Raw genomic sequence first — 6,792 nt, 5'->3', positions numbered from 1 at the left:
TTACTCTTATTGGGATCTTAAGTTGTTAAGAACATTGAATTCTTATTGTTTCAAACTTCTAGAGACTGTGTTATTTATATTTACTATACTCATATTCTAAGATAGGCTAAAATAGAATTAGTTTTGTTGGAGCATTTCGTTATTAACGTATGCGGAATGAAATCTGGACAAAGTTTTGATATCGTACAGAGTAAGTAAATAAATAAACTAAAATAATGAATAAATGCCAGATTAAAGTTTACATATCTGTCATTTAAACTGGTAAGTTTCATGAGTATTGGATTCCTTTTCTCGAAATGATGGTCAATCGAGAAGGACGACCTAGCGAAACTGTTTGTAATTTCTACATACCAATTTTCTGTGACCGAATGCAAAAGCCCGAGGAAAGTTTTGTAGGAAGGGTTAGAAGCTAACAGTCAATTTATAATATTTTTGCGTCCTTTTTCTTTACAAAAACTACCGCAACAAAGCGTGGTTCAAGAAAACATTACAGCATTGGCAAGTTTTCTGGGAGAGATTTGATTAAAAGAAATGTCGGCCCCCTAAGGCACAAAATCTTACAGAGAGCTCGAGACAGCATTCGAATGGGGCAGCGAAAGTGATAAAAATTATCTTGAAGACATGAGTATCGATACACATTCAAAAAAAGTTAGACCTATAGTCTTCAAAAATAAAATAAAAAACTTTGAAAATGCTGCTACGCCGTTAAGTCAAAAAATGTAAAAAAACAGCTGTTTTTGCATTTCTGGGTTTATGAATGACTAATAATATGTCGAGTAAATGGAATTTCATGACTAGAAAACTATTATTTTGAGAACACTAATGATCCTACGGACAAGAATGTGAAAAATGTCGAGCATACGAAGCTTCTTTAAAAAGTTATCACATGGAAGATAAATTTGGACCTTAAAAAATGCTAACATTGGTTTTGTCGACACCGATGGACATAAAATATCACAAGTTCTGTTAGAAGCTTCACATTGGCGAAAACTAACTCTTTTTCTTTATCGATATTCAATACATAATTAAAATCACGAAAGATATCAAAAATAAACTATGTTATATTAATTTTATAAGACATTGAATTTTGTCCAGATTTCATTCCGCATACGTTATAACCTATTTATTAATGTAAATAATGTTTACTGTTTTGTTTTTGTTAACGCCAAATTTATAACTCGAGTTATAATAAAATTAAACAAAAATATTCGGCATTTCATTTTATTATTAACACTAACCTATTTCAGTTTTATACAAGTAAAACTTGCTAGTAAATTGGTAAGACAGGTTACAGACGTAGTGCGAAAAGATTTGCCTTCGTATTTTTACGTAAACGTACGGTGAGCGTCAGAATGGCGGACGTACATCAAGCAATCCTGGTGTGGTATACGCACAGAGAACCTCCTATAGAGTAGCAATCTTGTATATTTTGTTCGCGATACGAGTCACCAGTGTTTGGGGTGCGAGGAGCGGGCGGGGAATGTGTTAAGCGCGCTGTGATTGGCCGTATCAAGGACGGCGGGCAGTCGCGCCAGATGAAAAGGGACAGAAGTATGACTGTCCCTCTACTGACGCGTAAGTGGCCAATGTAAGTTGACCTATGCCGGCTCTGAATAAATTATAAATATGACTTATTTGTGGAATGTAATGCCGCCTGTTTTTAAATTTGAGCTTCTTGTTACCTTTCCACACCATTTCACACTACAGGTGGACATCTTTAAGGCATCAAAATACCCTTTTCCAATTTTTTTGTGCGAAAAACACGCGCTGCTTTCGGGTCTGTTACTTGGTCGATACTGATCGGGCACGGCGAGCGCCCGCGCTTATATCAGTGCAAATACTAGGAAGGCTGGCGACCGCGAGTCGTCTTGTAATAGATGTCTAATTGTCTATAGGGGTTGGTCTGTGGGTATACGTCAGGAGTTAGTGCTAGCAATGTGCCAAATGTGCGCCAAAATTCGAGCAATGTGCTCTCCAGAGATATTTAAGAAATTAATGACACCCGCCATTCTGCGTCAGGCTGACAGGTGCACTTCCAGTTCTAGCTAATGGCTGCCTACTCAAGGATATTTATTCAATCCCATAAGTATTACTCTTCAACGGCTCTCTGAATTAGTGTGTGTTTCATACATGTGGAAGCACATTGCGAGCACTAACCTTAGGCAGTACTTTCACCCTTGAGTAGGCAGCTATTAGCTAGAACTGGAAGTGCACCCGCCAACCTGACGTCAGAATGGCGGGTGTCATTAATTTCTTAAATATCTCTGGAGTTAAAAGAGCACATTGCTCGAATTTTGGCGCACATTTGGCACATTGCTAGCACTTACCTCGTGACGTATACCACACCAGGATTGCTTGATGTACACCCGCCATTCTGACGCTCACAACGTACGAACGTGTCATGCTATTTCAGTCAGTCTCAGTACAAGACACTGACACTGTCTGAAATAGCATGACAAATTCTAACGTTTCCGAAAAAATACGGAAAGGAAAACAGTAAAGGAAAACCTTTTCGCACTTCATCTGTATTAGCATTTGAATACAACACGATTTGTTACGGGATAATTCAATTCAAATTTGCGAATTGTATTTTGTAAGACATTAATTTTTGAATTTTTTGACCTATATTTAGGTTTTCAGCCGCATCAGATACAATAAAAAACACAATAAAATCTGGTACCTTTTATATGAGAAGGTTATAGACGTTATAGTACGGCAGTGGCGGGGCGTGAAAATTTTCGATGGTAAAGCCGGCAGGGGTTTTTGGCATCTGTTTTGTATGGACTTCTACAGATACTAGAGAATTTTAGGGAACCCGTTGGGAATCGAGTTGTATCGACGCTCCGCCACTGTAGTACGGTAAATGGGAAAAAACATTATTTTTACCACACCAACTGGTAAAGGCTCTCTTTGCTATTCGAAAACAGATAGCAAAATTGCATTTTATCCACAAGGGAGCAAAGTAATTTCCATACAAATTTTAACTTGATGTCTTAAGCTGGCTGGTATAATTCTACCTATAAATGATGATTTTGAATCATAAATATTGAATAAATTGATGGATTTGATTTAGTTGATGTTTTATTGTCATTATTTTGTTCGTGTTGGTGTGGGGAAAAAAATGTGTTTCACTCAGTGGCAAAGTTTGTTAACCTTTGTGCTTCAAAACCCTCGCTCGCTACGCTCGTGGTTCAAAATTGGAATCTTTCGCTTGCTCGGGTATCAATTTTGGCACGTGCAGATCAACTTGCCCCCTTGTAAAATAAATAGCTATTTGTTAAACATAATTATTATAATCATTCCAACTCAGCAGTAGGACAAAAAGTACAATATTGTATAATTACTAGTTCTATTGATTATATCTATTTAAGCCTTTTCAAGGCTGGTTGTAATTGATAGAGTGTGGCTAATGAAATATTGCCCCAACTTTTGGCGGGAAATTCAAAAAATCTAGGGCTGGTCACACTTGGTATAGTAGGAGATATAGTTTTGATACTAGAAAATATTTTTGTTTTCTGTGCACACTTATATTGAAAATCAATAGAAATTGCTAATATATGTACAGAAATTTGACAAAATCTGTTAGCATTTGACGTATTAACCTAAAAGTTTTACGATGGTTATTAGCATTTAAATATTAATAATTAACGTGTATTACAAGTAGTAATGGGGAATGGATGAAAAAATTAAAAGTGCCTGTTCAAATCCTGGCTCGTACCAATGAGTTTTTCGGAACTTACGTACGAAATATCATTTAATATGTACCACTAGCTTTACGGTGAAGGAAAACATCGTGAGGAAACCTGCATACATCAGCGAAGAAATTCAAAGATTTATGTGAAGTCTCCAACCCGCATTGGGCTAGCGTGGAGACTATATAGCCCGAGCCCTCTCAGACATGAGAGGAGGCCTGTGCCAAGCAGTGGAACGTATATAGGCTAAATTATATTATTTATTTTATTTTTTATATTTTTATATCAAATTACTAATCCACATTTAGTATACAAGCTTAACGACGTGAATCTACGGGCAGTTGAAGAACAAACTGACTTAGGAATTGTTATCGCTTCAAACCTAAAATGGGAAACTCACATAATAACAATAACAAAGAAAGTTAAGAGCTTTATTTACCTCATCAGAAAAGCGTTTGGGATTCTTACACCTGACATGATGCTCAAGATCTACAAAACATATGTTAGGCCAATACTGGAATATGCCTTTCAAATTTGGAACCCTTACTTTGTGAAAGATATTGACCTACTGGAAAAGGTGCAGCGTAGCTTCACTAAAATACCAAGGCAGATCAAGAGACTACCATACGAAAGTAGACTGGAAGCACTGAAGTTGACTACACTCAAGGAAAGAAGAGATAGAGGTGATCTTATTGAAGTGTATAAAATCCTGAATGGACACTATGACCTCGAAGACTTCAAATCTGTACTCAAAAGAGACACCAATACCCGACTGAGAGGGCACCACTTAAAACTACAGAAACTCTGCATGTCAAACAACAACCCACATAGACACTTCTTTGCTAACAGAGTAGTCACGCCTTGGAACAAGCTACCAGAGGAAGTAGTCTCAGCACCCAACATCAACAGTTTTAAGAACAAATTAGACAAACATAATAATATGAGATAAACCTAGAAAAAGATACCAGGATACAGGCCATATCAGTTGTTTTTTCAACTGCCTGCCTGAATTATATAAATAAATAAATAAAAAAAAAATAATACTACTGACCAGTCACTTCACTGATTTCTTCTAAATATTGGTTTTTCGTAAGTAAGTCGTTACGTTCCAATATTTTTATTTTATTAATGCTTTCCAGAGCTTCGAGTTTCTCCTTGTCTTTACACTCTTTTCCTGTTTATGAGATTTAAGTTTTATTATATTCACATACTTAATCAAAGTTATAGGCAAATGTTAGAACTAGTACTTAAAGTATCAAAATATTAATAGAGCACCAACCTACTATATTGTTTACGACTTGTAAACATTGCAGTTTTTCATTATATGCCGCTTCACGTCGACTTCGCTCTTGGTTGTAATTATTTATTAGCTTAAACAGCAAATTGCGGACCTCGCTTGGTATCGTCATTGTTATAATATTTAAGATTTACCCTTAATAACCCGCGAACAATTTGAATAAGTGACATAAATTGACAGCAGACTTTTAGCCTTTTTTTTTAAACCATAGACAATTGGTGATACCACAAGGAAATATCTGTCAACAATATTTGGCTAGCCAGACTCTATGAAATGTAAACAATTTCTATAGTAAAAAACTATTTTATTGTAAATGGATTGTCTAGTATTAGGTATTGACTTGAGCAATCAGACCAAGCTAATTTTACATAACTTTTTACACAAATGCCATATTTCTATAAAAATATGAAATTTATAGTGACACTCTTCTCTGTTCTATTCAAATCGGTGCAAAATTAACTTGGACGGACTGTAAAATATTGCATGGTTTCAAACCAATATCTATTTGTAAAAATGTTTAGGTAACAAATATACAATCTACCTAGTAGTAGTGTAAGTGTTTACAGTACAATTTCAGAAATCTTAAAAAAACTTACAAATCATACATTATAATTTTATGTCATAATTCAGAAAACTTACGGTAAAGATTGTACGTGATATTGCTCGGCTGAAAATACTTAAAAATCGTGTTCCAAAAGTCAGTACGGCTACCACGAATTTGACATATTATGTAACCAGTATTGAGCGAGATGCATATAAAGCAAAGACATATATAACTCCGTATAGACAGATAAAGTCTAAGAAAAAAACGTACCTCCGCACCATACAGAAATAGCTACGGTGGCCTAGATGGCATTACACCTTTGGGGTACGCTCAGCTAGATGGCGCTAATATTAACATTTGACATTTTAACACATTTTAAGCTAAGAATATGGGCCAAATTGTCAAAACTGAGGTTCAAAAGTTTTAAGCCTGTGTCAAGAGATGGCAGTATATGCACTGTGATTACACATTTTACTTCGACAGTAACTCTCTATAATACTCGATCCTCTTTGATAAAAAGTACCTAAGGCAAAACGAACATGTCAATAACAGTGTAAAATTCGTGGTAAGGTTACAAATGTCTATTTAAATACAATTTTTTTTAGTATAAATGGGCTTACTCATGGCTACAGACTGGCCGAGGCGAAGACGTGGCCTACAATGGAGCGAGGTCACCCATAAAATGCTTATTCACCCTATAATTGGCGCGATATACTCGCAGCGACATAGACAACCCATCCTTAGGTATGTCATGAATAAAATTAGAAAGAGGGACATATATCGGTCGCGATATAATCGCGGCAATCATGTGCTAGGCCTGCAGAAACGCACCTTACTAGGCTTGTGTAGTACATGTACTAATAGTACAAAATAGACGATTCTCTCCAATGTACTAGACCGAACTATTCCCAAATGATTCTGCTCTTTAGTACATTTAGTACCTACCTCGCTCAAGAGAATGGGAGCAAAGAACCTACTGATTCGGACCGAGACCGCGCGAAAACGGCCGATCTGCTCTCGGCTAGTACGAGCGAGCGTTACTGTACGCCAGATGCTGATGTCTCTCGCTCTCTACCACTGTACTAAATGTACTAGAATAACGAACTAGTACACTTCAGAAATCGTACTATTTGGACCTGTGGGAGCGACCTTTTCAGTGAACGAGCAGGCACAGCTGTGGGCCATTTTTTTCAAAGTTGTCCACCCCACGTTTCTTGTAACATGGGTATTTTTTACGCGATTCATACTCAGAATCGCGA

Source organism: Leguminivora glycinivorella, chromosome 3, assembly GCF_023078275.1.
Source record: "Leguminivora glycinivorella isolate SPB_JAAS2020 chromosome 3, LegGlyc_1.1, whole genome shotgun sequence".
NCBI lineage: Eukaryota > Metazoa > Arthropoda > Insecta > Lepidoptera > Tortricidae > Leguminivora > Leguminivora glycinivorella.
The sequence above is the reverse complement of the archived record's forward strand: the minus strand, read 5'-3'. Positions refer to the sequence as shown.